The following is an 18,861-nucleotide window of genomic DNA, read 5'->3' on the forward strand; positions in this document are numbered from 1 at the left end:
GCTCTATCAACTTACTCCCAATCATCAGCAAACTGATGGGAGGAGTTGCCAACAGTGCCAGCAAGTGGCATGTACTCTGTTCACCAATGCCCAGTTTGGGTTCTGTCTCGATCTCTTGGCTCCAGACCTCAATACAATCTTGTGGATGCACTGCAACAGCTCCCCATGGCTTCTTCGGCAGCACCTCCCAGACCAATGGCCTCCACAACAACAACTTGCATTTATATAGTGTCATTGACATACTAAAATGTCCCTAGGTGCCTCACAGGAGTGTAATTAAACAGAATTTGACACTGAGCCACATAAGGAGATATTAGGACAAATGACAAAAAGCTTGGTCAAAGAAGTAGGTTTTAAAGAGCGTCTTAAAGGAGGTAGAGAGGTGGAAAGGTTTAGGGAGGAAATTCCAGATTCTTCATCATTGCTCGGTCAAAATCCTGGAAATCCCTATCTAACAGTGTTGTGGGAGCCCTTTCACTATACTGACTTTACCGGCTCAAAAGAGGGACTATCACCATCTTCACAAAGGCGACCAGAGATGGACAATAAATTCTGCCCTTGCCAGCGACACCCACATCCTGAGAATGAATGCATAAGCATTTTATTTTGAAAAAAGAATATATATATTTATCCTGAATAAAGCTGAGTAAGCTGGAAGTGCTTTGCCATTTATTAGCATCATTTGCATTACTGCGTAGCAAACTTCCAAACGTCGATATAAAAAAAAACACAATTTGCACGATCTTCCACCTTTTTAAGTTTGTGAGTTTTGCTGTTCACGTTTGCACCTTAGTCTATGAATGCAGCGACTAAGCATTTTGGTAGAGATGCACCTTTTCCACGACTGTTAGATTTATTTCTGTTTTCCATTACCATTACCAGTTGTTTTCCCATATAGCTGTTAACTTTTCATTGCAGCTGCTGAAAAGTGATTTCTGTATTTACATCATATAACAGATTCTAAGACAGTTGGTTTTGAAAAAATAGCGACCAAGAAATTGACACACAAAACAGCAACATTAGCAATATTAATTCCTGGTATTGTGCTGTTTATTTTCTTCAATTCAAATAGTAGTTTGTGATGTACCATTCATATGCCCATTGTTGTTGAACACTTTTGTTGGTCAGGTTCTTGAATGAATCACTATTGGGAGTTGCATGTGTTGTATGTGCAATATACATGTTTATTAACTGTTTACATACTAATTTGAATCTTGTTTCGATAGAATAGAACATCCATATAAGTAGCATTGGTCCTGATTAGATCATATGATACAGTCTTTCTGTGGTAGAATTGCAAATGTTTGGAAGAAAGAAACAATTTGTGGCGGGTAGGACATATGTATTATACGCCATAGAAACTTTGTGATTCTATGTGCTTGTGGGAGAATCTTTGATAATTATAAACTACAGTGCAGTAATTCATAGCTCTCTACTAATTAAAAATAATGCCAATGAGATTGTACCATTGGTACTCGCAGTTGCCATGGTGCAAGATAAACTGTTGAGACATTGGTTTATAGTGGTGACCTTGTGTACGGTAATGTTACTAGCTTGTAAACAACGCTTCTGTCATGTGTCATCATTTTAATGCTGTAGCTCTCACAATTGAAATATTTTTGTATACTGTCCACAAAACTATGTTTACAGAGGTAGACTGAAGTAACAAAACTGTGAAATCTATCCTTAATTCTCAGCAAATATAGTTTCCCAGTTCCAATTAGAGCAATTCCTTACACAGCATGTTTGATGAAGGTCATTGTTTGAGCTGTATGATTTATGCCTCCACTAAGCTACAGATGGAACCTTTTCTCTCCCTCCTGAAGCCAATTAGTCAGGAGCAGTTTACACTTGGTCTGCTGGAACAATAGGCTTGATATATTAAGCAGGAGTAACCACTAGGCTACGCTGTTTTTATTCAGCGCAATCCGCCCCAAATTGGCCAAACCAACGCAAAAGATCAAGGAATTTTAAGTGCAAATTCTGTTTAGCGCAAATCAAGTTTCCGTGATCTTTTGCACTGGTTTTAAAAATATCGCGCTAGAAGTTGGCTCTACCCACAAAACTGGCCACGCCCTCTGATCAAATTAATCAACATTCTGAGTGTCCACAAATTGCGCCCTTCTGCAGGCCTTTGAGGAGGCTCTTAAAATTATGCTGAGTTTTTTAGGCGCAAGGACACTAATAGGCAGGTTTTAATATTTTTTTTGAATTAACTAAGAAACTGATTAGTGGACACAAATGTAACTAGTAAATGGTTCTGAATAGCTTTTTGAAGTCATTTTCAGTTATTAAAAATCTGGTTACTCACAGGTGCTGGACTAGACACTGATTAGAAATGTTTATTTTTTGTGATAAACCCATTTTCAGCGGTATTAGCAAAAGTGCACCAGGTTACCACTCTTAAATATATCGAATATTATTGATTGCAAATTTTTTTTAAATTACGTTCTAAAACGCTGCCTAATCGGGCTGGTTCATGGCAGATTTTATATTCGGCAATATGTAAATGAGTTTGAGCGGAAACTTGATAGCAAAAAAACACTTCTCAAAACTAGTGCAATTTGTGTCTGGATCGTCGATTGCGCCCAAAATGAGTAGTCTTGGCCAAATTGTGGTAACAGAGAGAGAAACAGATAGGTTGGAAGAATTGAAATAAAAACAGTAAATAAACGAACAATGGGCTGGATTAGAGGAAACCCATCCATAGATGATCCTGTGGCATTTCTATAATGTTCATGTCGCCTGCACCAAATATAGGTTTTAGAATCGATAGTACAGATCTATTTTGTTGTATTCAGATTGCACATGGTTTGAAATGGTTTTGTTACCTCATTGTTTTCCTTAATTAATCTCAGCTGTTGCCATCGCTGACCTACTGGAATTATTGATCTTTTGGTTAGAAACTACATTTGTCAAAATGTACTTTTCAGTTACCTCCCAAATAGCAATTTGCAATCAGCATAAACTATGCTATTAAGTGCATTCTTTAATATGGTATCTGCTTACAGAAATACCATAATTTATAACAACCACTGAATAAAATTAAATATGTTTCCTCTTTTGCTCATCTCCACATACAAAGAAGTAAGTACATAAGTAAAATAACATACCTTTAATGTTAAGTTACCTTTTGTGTACTTAAACCCTTCTAATCCCTCTAAAAAGTGTGGGATTATAGTTTGTATTAAATGTCAAGACTGCAGTTTAAATAAAGCTGCAGGTCAGAGTGGAGCTGGAAACAACTGGGCAGGAGGCGGGAGTTCGAGCAGCCAGCAGCCTATAAAGGCCCGGGAGGTGGGAGTTCGCACAGCCAGCGGCCTATAAAGACCCAGTAGTCGGGAGTCATGGAGTTCGAGCAGCCAGCCGGTGCAGCTGCAGCAGTTAGAGAAGGCAAACAAGTAGAAAGAAATCGAAAGGTGACGTCACAGCCAAGGGGATAAGTGATTGGCTGGTGATTGGTGAGTAGTTTTTCTTTTTCTTTTTCTTTTATCAGTAAGTAACCTTTAGCATTATTGTTGCCAAATTAAGTTAATCTAGGGGTTAAGTCAGGAGAGCTCAGACATGTGTTATGCTCCTCCTGTACTATATGGGAAGTCAGGGACGCTTCCAGTGTCCCTGACGACTACATATGCGGGAAGTGTATCCGGCTGCAGCTCCTGACAGACCGCATTGCGGCACTGGAGCTGCGGGTGGATTCACTCTGGAGCATCCACAATGCTGAGAATGACGTGAATAGCACGTTTAGTGAATTGGTCTTAGCGCAGGTAAAGGTTACACAGCCAGATAGGGGATGAGTGACCAACAGGAAGAGCAGTGGAAGGAAGGTAATGCGGTGGTCCTCTGCGGTCATCCCTCTGCAAAACAGATACACCACTTTGGGTACTGTTGAGGGGGATGACTCATCAGGGGAGGGCAGAGCAGCCAAGCCCATGGCACCATGGGTGGCTCTGCTTCACAGGAGGGCAGGAAAAAGAGTGGGAGAGCTATAGTGATAGGGGATTCTATTGTAAGGGGAATAGATAGACATTTCTGCGGCCGCAACCGAAACTCCAGGATGGTATGTTGCCTCCCTGGTGCAAGGGTCAAGAATGTCTCTGAGCGGGTGTAGGACATTTTGAAGGGGGAGGGTAAATAGCCAGTTCTCGTGGTGCATATCGGTACCAACGATATAGGTAAAAAACGGGATGAGTCCGACAAGACGAATTTAGGGAGCTAGGAGCTAAATTTAAAAAGTAGGACCTCAAAAGTAGTAATCTCAGGATTGCTACCAGTGTCACGTGCTAGTCAGAGTAGGAATCGCAGGATAGCTCAGATGAATACGTGGCTTGAGGAGTGGTGCAGAAGGGAGGGATTCAAATTCCTGGGACATTGGAACAGATTCTGGGGGAGGTGGGACCAGTACAAACCGGACGGCCTGCACCTGGGCAGGACCGGAACCAATGTCCTAGGGGGAGTGTTTGCTTATGCTGTTGGGGAGAGGTTAAACTAATATGGCAGGGGGATGGGAACCTATGCAGGGAGACAGAAGGAAGTAGAATGGGGGTAGAAGCAAAAGATAGAAAGAAGAAAAGTAAAAGTGGAAGGCAGAGAAACCCAAGGCAAGAAACAAAAAGGGCCACATTACAGCAAAATTCTAAAGGGTGTTAAAAAAACAAGCCTGAAGGCTCTCTGCCTCAATGCGAGGAGTATTCAGAATAAGGTGGATGAATTAACTGCGCAGATAGCAGTTAACGGATATGATGTAATGGGCATCATGGAGACATGGCTCCAGGGTGACCAAGGCTAGGAACTCAACATCCAGGGGTATTCAACATTTAGTAAGGATAAACAGAAAGGAAAAGGAGGTTGGGTGGCATTGCTGGTTAAAGAGGAAATTAATGCAGTAGTAAGGCAGGACATTAGCTTGGATGATGTGGAATCTGTATGGGTGGAGCTACGGAATACCAAAGGGCAGAAGAGGCTAGTGGGAGTTGTGTACAGGCCACCAAATAGTAGTAATGAGGATGGGGACAGCATCAAACAAGAAATTAGGGATGCGTGCAATAAAGGTACATAGAAACATAGAAAATAGGTGCGGGAGTAGGCCATTCGGCCCTTCGAGCCTGCACCACCATTTAGTAAGATCATGGCTGATCATTCACCTCAGTACCCCTTTCCTGCTTTCTCTCCAGACCAATTGATCCCTTCAGCCGTAAAGGCCATATCTAACTCCGTCTTGAATATATCCAATGAACTGGCATCAACAACTCTCTGCGGCAGGGAATTCCACAGGTTACCAACTCTCTGAGTGAAGAAGTTTCTCCTCATCTCAGTCCTAAATGGTCTACCTCTTATCCTAAGACTGTGTACCCTGGTTCTGGACATCCCCAACATTGGGAACATTCTTCCCGCATCTAACCTGTCCCGTCCCATCAGAATCTTATACGTTTCTATGAGATCCCCTCTCATCCTTCTGAACTCCAGTGTATAAAGGCCCAATTGATCCAGTCTCTCCTCATATGTTAGTCCAGCTATCCCTGGAATCGCTGCACTCCCTCAATAGTAAGAACATCCTTCCACAGATTAGGAGACCCAAACTGAACACAATATTCCAGGTGAGGCCTCACCAAGGCCCTGTACAATTGCAGTAAGACCTCCCTGCTCCTATACTCAAATCCCCTAGCTATGAAGGCCAACATGCCATTTGCCTTCTTCACTGCCTGCTGTACCTGCATGCCAACTTTGAATGGCTGATGAACCATGACTCCCAGGTCTCGTTGCACCTCCCCTTTTCTTAATCTGCCACCATTCAGTTAATAATCTGCCTTCGTGGCCAAGGTTAGTGGGAAAATAGAAGATTGGGAAAATTTTAAACGACAGCAAAGAATGACTAAGAAAGCAATAAAGAAAGGAAAGATAGATTTCGAAGGTAAACTTGCGTAAAACATAAAAACGGACAGTAAATGCTTTTACAGATATATAAAACGGAAAGGAGTGACTAAAGTAAATGTTAGTCCCTTAGAAGATGAGAAGGGGGATTTAATAATAGGAAATGTGGAAATGGCTGAGACCTTAAACAATTATTTTGCTTCGGTTTTCACAGTGGAAGACACAGAAACCATGCCAGAAATTGCTGGTCACAGGAATGTGGGAAGGGAGGACCTTGAGACAATCACTATCACTAGGGGGGTAGTGCTGGACAGGCTAATGGGACTCAAGGTAGACAAGTCCCCTGGTCCTGATGAAATGCATCCCAGGGTATTAAAAGAGATGGCGGAAGTTATAGCAGATGCATTCGTTATAATCTACCAAAATTCTCTGGACTCTGGGGAGGTACCAGCGGATTGGAAAGCAGCTAATGTAACGCCTCTGTTTTTAAAAAAAGGGGGCAGACAAAAGGCAGGTAACTATAGGCCGGTTAGTTTAACATCTGTAGTGGGGAAAATGCTTGAAACTATCATTAAGGAAGAAATAGCGGGACATCTAGATAGGAATAGTGCAATCAAGTAGACGCAGCATGGATTCATGAAGGGGAAATCATGTTTAACTAATTTACTGGAATTCTTTGAGGATATAATGAGCATGGTGGATAGAGGTGTGCCGATGGATGTGGTGTATTTAGATTTTCAAAAGGCATTCGATAAGGTGCCACACAAAAGGTTACTGCAGAAGATAAAGGTTCGTGGAGTCAGTGGAATTGTATTAGCATGGATAGAGAATTGGCTGGCTAATAGAAAGCAGAGAGTCGGGATAAATGGGTCCTTTTCGGGTTGGAAATCGATGGTTAGTGGTGTGCCACAGGGATCGGTGCTGGGACCACAACTGTTTACAATATACATAGATGACCTGGAAGAGGGGACAGAGTGTAGTGTAACAAAATTTGCAGATGACACAAAGATTAGTGGGAAAGCGGGTTGTGTCGAGGACTCGTAGAGGCTGCAAAGAGATTTAGATAGGTTAAGCGAATGGGCGAAGGTTTGACAGATGGAATACAATGTCGGAAAGTGTGAGGTCATCCACCTTGGGGAAAAAAAACAGTAAAAGGGAATATTATTTGAATGGGGAGAAATTACAACATGCTGCGGTACAGAGGGACCTGGGGGTCCTTGTGCATGAATCCCAAAAAGTTAGTTTGCAGGTGCAACAGGTAATCAGGAAGGCGAATGGAATGTTGGCCATCATTGCGAGAGGGATGGAGTACAAAAGGAGGGAGGTCCTTCTGCAACTGTATAGGGTATTGGTGAGGCCGCACCTGGAGTACTGCGTGCAGTTTTGGTCACCTTACTTAAGGAAGGATGTACTAGCTTTGGAGGGGGTACAGAGACGATTCACTCGGCTGATTCCGGAGATGAGGGGGTTACCTTATGATGATAGATTGAGTAGACTGGGTCTTTACTCGTTGGTGTTCAGAAGGATGAGGGGTGATCTTATAGAAACATTTAAAATCATGAAAGGGATAGACAAGATAGAGGCAGAGAGGTTGTTTCCACTGGTCGGGGAGACTAGAACTAGGGGGCACAGCCTCAAAATATGGGAGAGCCAATTTAAAACCGAGTTGAGAAGGAATTTCTTCTCCCAGAGGGTTGTGAATCTGTGGAATTCTCTGCCCAAGGAAGCAGTTGAGGCTAGCTCATTGAATGTATTCAAGTCACAGATAGATAGATTTTTAACCAATAAGGGAATTAAGGGTTATGGGGAGCGGGCGGGTAAGTGGAGCTGAGTCCACGGCCAGATCAGCCATGACCTTGTTGAATGGCGGAGCAGGCTCGAGGGGCTAGTTGGAACACTCCTGTTCCTAATTCTTATGTTCATGTTTTTGCCCCCAAAGTGGATAACCTCACATTTATCCACATTATACTGCATCTGCCATGCATTTGCCCACTCACCTAACCTGTCCAAATCACCCTGCAGCCTCTTAGCATCCTCCTCACAGCTCACACCGCCACCAAGTTTAGTGTCATTTGCAAACTTGGAGATTTATACACTCAATTCCTTCATCCAAATCATTAATGTATATTGTAAAGAGCTGTGGTCCCAGCACTGAACCCTGTGGCAATCCACTAGTCACTGCCTCCCATTCCGAAAAGGACCCGTTTAGCCCGAATCTCTGCTTCCTGTCTGCCAACCAATTCTCTATCCACGCCAGTACATTACCCACAATACCATGTGCTTTGATTTTGCACACCAATATCTTATGTGGGACCTTGTCAGAGGCCTTTTGAAAGTCCAAATACACCACATCCACTGGTTCTCCCTTGTCCACTCTACTAGTTACATCCTCAAAAAATTCCATAAGATTTATCAAGCAAGATTTCTCTTTTATAAATCCATGCTAACTTGGACCGATCATGTCACTGATTTGCAAATGCGCTGCTATTTCATCCTTAATAATTGATTCCAGCAGTTACCATGGGCGACTTTAATCTACATATTGACTGGGCTAACCAAACTGGTCGCACTGCGGTGGAGGAGGATTTCCTGGAGTGTATTAGGGGTGGTTTTCTGGACCAATATTTCGAGAAACCAACTAGAGGGCTGGCCTAGACTGGGTGATGTGTAATGAGAAAGGACTAATTAACAATCTTGTTGTACGAGGCCCCTTGGGGAAGAGTGACCATAATATGGTAGAATTCTTTATTAAGATGGAGAGTGACACAGTTAATTCAGAGTCTAGGGTCCTGAACGTGGGGAAAGGTAACTTCGATGGTATGAGACGTGAATTGGCTAGAATAGACTGGCAAATGATACTTAAAGGGTTGACGGTGGATAGGCAATGGCAAACCTTTAAAGATCACATGGATGAACTTCAACAATTGTACATCCCTGTCTGGAGTAAAAATAAAAAGGAGAAGGTGGTTAACAAGGGAAATTAAGGATAGTGTTAAATCCAAGGAAGAGGCATATAAACTGGCCAGAAAAAGCAGCAAACCTGAGGATTGGGAGAATTTTATAATACAGCAGAGAAGGACAAAGGGTTTAATTAGGAGGGGGAAAATAGAGTATGAGAGGAAGCTTGCTGGGAACATAAAAACTGAATGCAAAAGCTTCTATAGATATGTGAAGAGAAAAAGATTAGTGAAGACAAATGTAGGTCCCTTGCAGTCAGATTCAGGTGAATTTATAATGGGGAACAAAGAAATGGCGGACCAGTTAAACAAATACTTTGGTTCTGTCTTCACGAAGGAAGACACCAATAACCTTCCGGAAATACTAGGGGATCGAGGGTCTAGTGAGAAGGAGGAACTGAAGGATATCCTTATAAAGCGGGAAATTGTGTTCGGGAAATTGATGGGATTGAAGGCCGATAAATCCCCGGGGCCTGATAGTCTGCATCCCAGAGTACTTAAGGAAGTGGCCATAGAAATAGTGGATGCATTGGTGATCATTTTCCAACAGTCTATCGACTCTGGATCAGTTCCTATGGACTGGAGGGTAGCTAATGTAACACCACTGTTTAAAAAAGGAGGGAGAGAGAAAACGGGTAATTATAGACCGGTTAGCCTGACATCAGTAGTGGGGAAAATGTTGGAATCAGTTATTAAAGATGAAATAGCAGCGCATTTGGAAAGCAGTGACAGGATCGGTCCAAGTCAGCATAGATTTATAAAAGGGAAATCATGCTTGACAAATTTTCTGGAATTTTTTGAGGATGTAACTAGCAGAATGGACAAGGGAGAACCAATGGATGTGGTGTATTTGGACTTTCAAAAGGCCTCTGACAAGGTCCCACACAAGTGATTGGTGTGCAAAATCAAAGCACATGGTATTGGGGATAATGTACTGACGTGGATAGAGAACTGGTTGGCAGACAGGGAGCGTAGAGTCGGGATAATCGGGTCCTTTTCAGAATGGCAGGCAGTGACTAGTGGAGTGCAGCAGGGCTCAGTGCTGGGACCCCAGCTCTTTATAATATACATTCATGATTTAGATGAAGGAATTGAATGTAATATCTCCAAGTTTGCAGATGACACTAAAGTGGGTGGCGGTGTGAGCTGTGAGGAGGATGCTAATAGGCTGCAGGGTGACTTGGACAGGTTAGGTGAGTGAGCAAATGCATGGCCGATGCAGGATAATGTGGATAAATGTTAGGTTATCCACTTTGGGGGCAAAAACACGAAGGCAGAATATTATCTGAATGGCGGCAGATTAGGAAAGGGGGAGGTGCAACGAGACCTGGGAGTCATGGTTCATCAGTCATTGAAAGTTGGCACGCAGGTACAGCAGGCGGTGAAGGCGGCAAATGGTATGTTGGCCTTCATACCGAGGGGATTTGAGTATCGGAGCAGGGAGGTCTTACTGCAGTTGTACAGGGCCTTAGTGAGGCCTCACCTGGAACATTGTGTTCAGTTTTGGTTCCTAATCTGAGGAAGGACGGACTTGCTATTGAGGGAGTGCAGCAAAGGTTCACCAGATGGCGGGATGGTGTGACTGATATTTGAGGAGAGAATAGATCAACTGGGCCTTTATACATTGGAGTTTAGAAGGATGAGAGGGGATCTCATCGAAACGTATAAGATTCTGATGGGACTGGACAGGTTAGATGCCGGATGAATGTTCCCGATGATAGAAAAGTCCAGAACCGGGGACACAATCTTTGGATAACGGGTAGGCCAGTTAGGACTGAGATGAGGAGAAACTTCTTCACTCGGAGAGTTGTTAACCTGTGGAATTCCCTACCGCAGAGAGTTGTTGGTTCCAGTTCATTGGATATATTCAAGAGGGAGTTAGATATGGCCCTTATGGCTAAAGGGATCAATGGGTATGGAGAGGAAGCAGGAAAGGGATACTGAGGGAATGATCAGCCATGATCTTATTGAATGGTGGTGCAGGCTCGAAGGGCCAAATGGCCTACTCCTGCACCTATTTTCCATGTTTCTACACAGAAGGAGTATTCTTGTTATATTGGGCTCAATTTTCCCCAATACTGTTCTTTTGCCTCAATCAAGAGTTCCACCTGTTTTTTTTGGCCCCGATTACTCCAAAAAAAAAACTTGAAAGTTTCCCCATTCTAACTTTTGAAATTGGCGCCGCACAGCCTGTCCTTTAGCTTTAGCGGGGTGCATCCTAATGGCTGCGCCGATAAAAGGATGCCCCCCCTCCTCTTCTGCGCATGCGTAAAAAAAAATGACGTTTTTTACCTGACTGCTATGGATGCGCATGCCCAGTACACCTCCCGGTCTGCATTCAGCCATTTTTAAAGAGCCAGTTGTGTGTGAGAACTTTAATTCTCAGTGGAAAAAGTCAGAGCTCCAATATGCAACGTGGCTCAAGGACCAAGAATTTCTCACAGTACAAAGTGGAACCCTGGTAACTGTAATTGAGGCCAGATGGCATGAGCTGGACACTATCAGAGGTCAAATAAAAGTTTCACCAAAAGAAATGAAGAAACGCTGGAACCAACTTGCACAAGGTTACTGCACAATGGTGACCACCCTGAGCTTGATAGCACTCTCCTGAGGTGCAGGATGTAACGGATGTGATTTAGATGATGGCAGTGATGCAGAAATCATTGACCTTATGCGATCACCCCTGGACACCATCAGTGGGGTGGGTGAATGAGGTATTGGAACTGTCAGGAGAAGTAACAACACACTCACGAGAAATGGGAATACTGTCCAGGCACATTAAGGATGGAATGTCGCAGGTAGCTGATACACTGTCTGTGAACCTGAGGGAGGGAATGTTGCAGGTAGTTGAGACGCTGTCGGGGCACATTAGGAAGGGAATATTGGAGATAACTGATGCAATAAGAGAACACACCCAGACCTTGTGGCCATTGATGAAGTCAACTGCCACTCTCATTCCAATCCCCAGACCAACCTCTGAAGAGGCCCAAGCCGGGCCTTCCACATTACTGCCTGCCCACACCCGCCATCAAGAAGTGCGTATTACTCGAGATGCTCGTAAGAATAAGCTTGGTACCAACCCAAGAAATGCTGCACCACCACCTGCGGGCAAGAGTGGAGTCACCAAGACCAAGCGCAGCGGGCAGTCTTAGTAAGGTGGAGGAGAGATGGGTGCAGCCTGTCTTTGCTGCTGTTGTTGTTCTTGTTACTTTTGTAACTTCTCAAATTAAAAGTTTTTTGTAAGTGATGTAAATTTACAAATTTAAAAGTTTGTAAGTGATCTTAAAGTTTGTAATTGATCTTAACTGAATCCTTTAAAGTTTGGGATAAGAATATTTTTATGAAAGTTAAGTTAAGTACAAACAAGTGTTAAACTTTTGAATAAAATATATTTTAAATTATAACTGAATCATTTACATTATTTGTTCCATTAACACAACACAATATTACGGAACAGGTCCAACAGTAAACATGGTCCATTAGTAATTGTTGCCACTGAGCCTTCAGGCAGCCAAGCCTGAATGAATGAACTGCTGGTGCAAGGCTCCAGCAATTGTTAAAGGGGCACGGCGGCCTGCCCTCCACCGCTGTGCTCCGGGTTCAGGTAGTTGCATGGCTTCCTCATCCTCCTCCTCCTCGTCATCTGCACCTTCCTCCTCATCATCAGCCACTCTCACCTCAGGTGGGTCTTCTACAACCAGCTACTGCTGCCCCATGATGGCTAAGTTGTGCAGCATGCAGCAGGCAACAGTGAACTGATCGACAATCTCAGGGGAGTATTGCAAGTAGCCTTCAGAATGGTCTAGACATCGGAAACGCTGCTTTAAGATGCCAATGGTCCTCTCTTTCTGCACGTCGCAATGTGCGACATGTTGTATTCCCGATCAGCTTCTGTCCGGGTTACGCGTAGGGGCGTCATGAGCCAGGTGGTGAGACCATACCCTTTGCCCCCCAGCAGCCAGCTCTGCCCTTCTGGCTGCTGCTGAAGCATGGCAGATATAGCCCTCTCGTGTAGGATGAATGCATCATGGGTGCTTCCAGGGTATCTCGCATAAATTGCCATGATACGATGCATGTTGTCACAGATGAGCTGCACATTCACGGAAGCCTTTTCTGTTTCTGTCCATCTCTGAATCTTCCAAAGGTGCTTGCAAGGCAATGTGGATACAATCAATGCAGCCCTGTACCTTTGGGAAGCCAGCAATCCTGGAGAAGCCCACAGCCTTGTCACGCATTGCCTGGGCTGTCGTGGGGAACTTTTATGTAGTCCTTCCTCCGGGCATATAGTGCAGCAGTCACCTGCTGTATGTGTTGCATGTTGAGAAATGGCGCACACATCCCCAGTTGCGGCCTGGAATGATCCAGATGCATAAAATGAAAGTGCAGCTATAACCTTTACTTCAACTGAGAAAGCAGTCCTCCTGATGCTTCTAGGGTGCAGGTCTGCTTTTATTAACTCATAGATCTCGGTTACAACTTCTTTGCAGAAACGCAGCCTTCTCACATAGTCTGCCTCACTCAGGTGCAGGTATGAACGCCTGTCTCGATAGACCCAATATGGATAAGGCCCCCAGCCCATCATCCAACATGCCCCGAGGTACCTCAAGTGATGATGCCTAATCAATCTTCTCTGCAGCGCCATAATGCAGAAGGCTTGCATGAGGTATGGCATTGTCAGTATTGCCTTCATAATTTAATTCTAGCTTTGCAAGAAGCTCAAAATAGAGGACAAAGCACTCGCACCTTCTTTGCGCTCTCTCTCTCTCCCCAAGGTGGACATTCTAGTATGGACCACATCCTGGTCTGCGCATGCGCAATAGGCTTGCTTAGAATGGGAAGCTAGGCATTCAATGAAGAATCGTAGTCTAATGCAATTGTTTAATTTTTGATGTTTTTTCAAGTACTACCCCACCACCGAACCTTTCCTCACCGGGCTCGAGGGCCGAGTAGAGCGCTTGCTTTGGGAGTCTTGTGTCTGGCATGCAGACAATGTGGCCTGCCCAGCATTTATGGGGTTTATGGAGAAACTGGAGGTACAAAAAGGCTAAAGAGACGAGTAAAGCAAATGATGCAAAACATAGTATTTAAAGCACAGAAACAGGCTATCCTTCCCAACAGGTCCATGTTGGTGTTTCTGCTCACATGAGCCAATACTGAAAATACAATACTGAAAATCTTTCAGTATTATAACAGTAGAAGCATAGCAAGGATGTTAACATTCTGAAAGATAAAAATGGTAGTGAAAATGAAGATAACATAGTTAAAAAATGAAAACATAATTTTCCAATCTCGCGAACACTAACTTGATATCCTACTTGCTTTAGCATATCCAATATCCTAGAAAATGTTGAGGTCAGTGTGAAGGACCTTTACGGGAGGTTTGACTTGTTGGGCAAGAAAACAGGGAGAGAGAAACAGCCGAGGCAGTAGGACAGATGTAATCCGTGTCACACATCAGTGCAGATAGAAGCATAAAATTACAGAGATATTGATAAATTAAGCGAATGGGCAAGATTGTGGCAAATGGATGTCAATGTTGGACCTAAAAAGGATAGAACAAGGTACTTTCTAAATGCTCAAAGGCTAAAAACAGTGGCAGTCCAAAGAGAGCTTAGGGGTCCAGATATATAGATCATTAAAATGTCATGGACAGGTACAGAAAATAACAACAACTTGTATTTATATAGTGCCTTTAACATCCCAAGGCGCTTCACAGGAGTATTATAAGACAAAAAACTTGACGCCAAGCAACATAAGGAGAAATTAGGGCAGGTGACCAAAAGTTTGGTTGAAGATGTAGGTTTTAAAGAGCGTCTTAAAGGAGGAAAGAGGTAGAAAGGCAGAGAGGTTTAGGCAGGGAATTCCAGAACTGGCCTAGGCCACCAATGGATGAGTGATTTATAATCAGGGATGTGCAAGAGGGCAGAATTGGAGGAGAACATAAGAATTAGGAGCAGGAGTCGGCCGTTCGGCCCCTCGAGCCTGCTCCACCATTTAATGAGATCATGGCTGATCTTCTACCTCAACTCCACTTTCCTGCACTATCCCTATATCCCTTGATTCCCTTAATATCCAAAAATCTATCGATTTCTGTCTTGAATATACTTAAAGACTGAGCCTCCACAGCCCTCTAGAGGAGGAAATTTCAGAGATTCACCACCCCCTTGATTGAAGAAGTTTCTCCTCATCTCAGCCCTAAATGGCTGACCCCTTACTCTGAGACTGTGACCCCTGATTCAAACTCCCCGGCCAGAGGAAACATCCTCCATGCATCTACCCTGTTAAGCCTTGTACGAATGTTGTATGTTTCAATGAAATCACTTCTCATTCATCTAACTCTAGAGAATATAGTCTACTCAATCTCTCCTCATAGGACAATTCCCCATCCCAGGAATCAGTCTGGTGAACCTTCGTTGCATTCCCTCAGTGGCAAGTATATCCTTCCTTGGGTAAGGAGACCAAAACGGTACACAACACTCCAGGTGTGGTCTCACCAGGATCCTATATAATTGCAGTAAGATGTCTTTACTCTTTTATACTCAAATCCTCTTGTAATAAAGGCCAACATACCATTTGTTTTCTTAATTGCTTGCTGTACCTGCATGTTAACTTTCAGTGATTCATATACAAGAATACCCAGGTCCCTCTGAACACCAACACTTCCCAATCTCTTGCCATTTAAAAAATACTCTGCTTTTCTATTTTTACTACCAAAGTAGATAACTTCACATTTCTCCACATTATATTCCATTTGCCATGTTCTTACCCAATCACTTCGCCTGTCTATATCCTCTTGAAGTCTCTTTGCATCCTCCTCACAACTTACATTCCCACCTAGCTTTGTATCATCAGCAAACTTGGATATATTACATTTGGTCCCCTCATCCAAATCATTGATATAGATTGTGAATAGCTGGGGCCCAAGCACCAATCCTTACGGCACCCCACTATTTACAGCCTGCCAACCTGAAAATGACTCGTTTATTCCTACTCTCTGCTTTCTGTCCGTTAACCAATCCTCAATCCATGCTAGTATATTACCCCAATCCCATGAGCCCTAATTTTGCTCAATAACCTCTTGTTTGGCACCTTATCGAATGCCTTCTGAAAATCCAAATACACCACATCCACTGGTTCCCATCCCCCCCTTATCTATTCTACTAATTACAACCTCAAAAAACTCTTTACAGATTTGTCAAACATGATTTCCCTTTCATAAATCCGTGTTGACTCTGCCCAATCCTATTATTTTCGAAGTGCTCTGTTACCACATCCTTAATAATAGATTCTAGCATTTTCCCTACAACTGATGTCAGGCTAACTGGTCTGTAGTTCCCCGTTTTCTCTCTCCCTCCTTTCTTAAACAGCGGGGTTACATTTGCTACCTTCCAATCTGTGGGAATTGTTCTCGAATCTGTGGAATTTTGGAAGGTGACAATCAATGCATCCACTATCTCTATAGCCACCTCTTTCAAAACCCTAGAATGTAAGCCATCAGGTGCAGGTGATTTCATACTTCGTAGGGACCCGGCGAGGCCGACATTCTCGCAAAAACAGGTTTTCAGGGTGCGATGTGCATGCGCTAAAACCCAGCTTTTCCGATCTGTCAAGATTTCTCTTGACAGATCCTCCGCATCCCCAGGAGAAGGACATCTGCGCAGGAGAGATTGGGCGATTTGCGAATGTCCTTCAAATTTTTAGGCCTGGTAAAAGCAGGCGTCTAGCTTACTTTTACCAGGGTAAGAGTTTTAAAACCTATAAAAATTAAATTTAAACATTCATTTTTATATTTAAAAACCCTGTCCATTAAGGTAAGTTTATTTTTAACGCTATTAAAACACATTTTTAAAAAAATTCCCAAAATGTTTTTTTCTAAAACATTTAATTTCAATTCATTTTAAATATGTGAGGTGTTTTATTTATTATGCTGTGCTTCGGTGTTTTAGGGTTTTTTCTCATTGATAGTAATGGGAGTCCGTACAAACAGAGCTCCCATTTTTATCAATGAGAATACTGCATAGTGATTGGTTGTCCAGGCCCAAGTGACTCCAGTTTGTACGTACATACGTATGTGAAAGACATCTTCCCCGTGCGCTGCGCAGCAAATCTAGGCCTTCTACCATGGCGTCGGCCTGGTGCTCAATGGCTACTGCCACATCAGCCATAGCCTGTGCCACCATGTCTGCGACTCCATGGTCACTTCTGGCCTCCAACATCCGTTGATATCTACCAAGGATGGGCTCCATGGGCTGCTGAGAGGCATGTACAAACGTTGAGGCGGACTCCTCCATCCTCACAGTAAGTGCATCGAGACTCTCGGGCATCCTTGCCAATACATCAACAGATCACTGTGCATCCGCAATGATTGTCTTGTGACGACCTCCAATTCATCCTCCTCATCAGAGTGTTGCTGAGCATCACTCAGGCGCACACTCGTACTCCGGGGAGCTGCCCCCGGGCTTCCCCTCCCCTGTGGTGTTGCTGCAGGCCACTGGGACCCGGAGCATCACCCATCTCCATTTCCCCAAAAAGGTACTGGCCCCGCTCTCTGAGGCTGCTGGCTCCTCGGTATGTGCCAGAGAGGTGTCCTCCGCCTCCTCCTTCTCTCCACCATTGCCCGCAATTGAAGGTTGAAGTGCAGGCTCCTGCCCGTCTGGGTCATCATCTGAAAGCGCAACGCCAGAGAAGAATGGTTACCTGCAGGGGAGGGGCCCAGGACTGGGAAAGGCATTCAGAAATGCCAGTCTCATGGAAAGTGGAGAAGGATTGTGGTGTTGGGGCTAAGTGGCCTGCTAGAGGCTGTAAAGGAACTCAACATACCATCACTGTCCTGAGGGGGCTCAGCCTCACATACCGCCACCCCACCCACTTGTTCGCCCATCAGGGTTGAGACACATTCCTCCAACGCAGTTAGGGGTTGCAGATCAGGGTCCCCCTCCTCCAGTCCGCATCTGTTCCCTTCTATTATGGGCTAGCTTGGCCTGCAAGATTAAACAGAATGTCAGAGTTGGTGCCCTTCTATCCGTCTGTCCGAAGTGCCTTACATAGTTCAGAACATGTTGCTGTATGAGAATCTTCACAGGTCGATGTAACTGCGATTAGTTGCGAGTACATGATGTGGCAATGCTTGAATGAGGGGGCCAGGACCTAACGGTTACGGTGAAGATACTGTCTTGCAGATGCATAGGAAGACTGAGGAGGTAACAAGATGAGGGGTGGGTCTCAACAACTGAGTAGTAAGGTTAACAGCGCAAGCAAGCCCTTGGAGTGGGTGAGGCTGCAAATGTGAATGTTGCATCTGGCCTCAGCCATATAGAGCATGGGGTCCAACACATTCACATTGAGGAAAGACTGCACATTAAACTCAGAACATGGCATGCTCAGGTTAATGTTAAAAATATGCCCCTTCACCACCCGGGTCATGTCGTTCCACCTTTTGTGACATTGGGTTGCTGTCCTGAGCACCGTTGCCTATAAAAGGCCCAGCGGCGGCGGCAGTTGGTGAGGCACGAGTCCGGGGTCGGAGGCCTATAAAAGGCCCAGCGGCAGCGAGAGGCGGCGGCAGTTGGTGATGTGTGAGTCCGGGGTCGGCGAGAGGCGTGACTTGTGCAGCTGCAGGGAGAAGGCAAAAAAGAAGTAGAAAGAAACAGAAAGGTGATGTCACAGCCAAGGGGGTAAGTAATTGGCTGGTGATTGGTGAGTAGTTTTTCTTTCTTCTCTTCTATAACAGTGAGTAAACTTTAGCATTGTTGTTGCCTATCTAAGGGTTAAGTCATGGCAGGAGAGCTCGGTCGGGTGTTATGCTCCTCCTGTACCATGTGGGAACTCAGGGACGACTCCAGTGTTCCTGACGACTACGTGTGCGGAAGTGTATCCGCCTCCAGCTCCTGACGGACCGCGTTGCGGAGTTGGAGCTGAGGGTGGATTCACTCTGGAGCATCCACGATGCTGAGAATGACGTGAGTATCACATGTAGCAAGTTGGTCTTACCGCAGGTGAAGAGTCCACAGCCAGATAGGGAATGGAAGACCAT

General features: G+C 44.3%; 1 protein-coding gene across 11 annotated transcripts in view; it reads left to right on the forward strand.

Annotated features, from left to right (window-relative positions):
- Positions 1-18,861, forward strand: part of agtpbp1 (ATP/GTP binding carboxypeptidase 1) — a 492,848-nt gene that overhangs the window by 194,952 nt on the left and 279,035 nt on the right. The window lies entirely within an intron of this gene.

The sequence above is a fragment of the Pristiophorus japonicus genome, chromosome 1, assembly GCF_044704955.1.
Source record: "Pristiophorus japonicus isolate sPriJap1 chromosome 1, sPriJap1.hap1, whole genome shotgun sequence".
Taxonomy (NCBI): Eukaryota; Metazoa; Chordata; class Chondrichthyes; family Pristiophoridae; genus Pristiophorus; species Pristiophorus japonicus.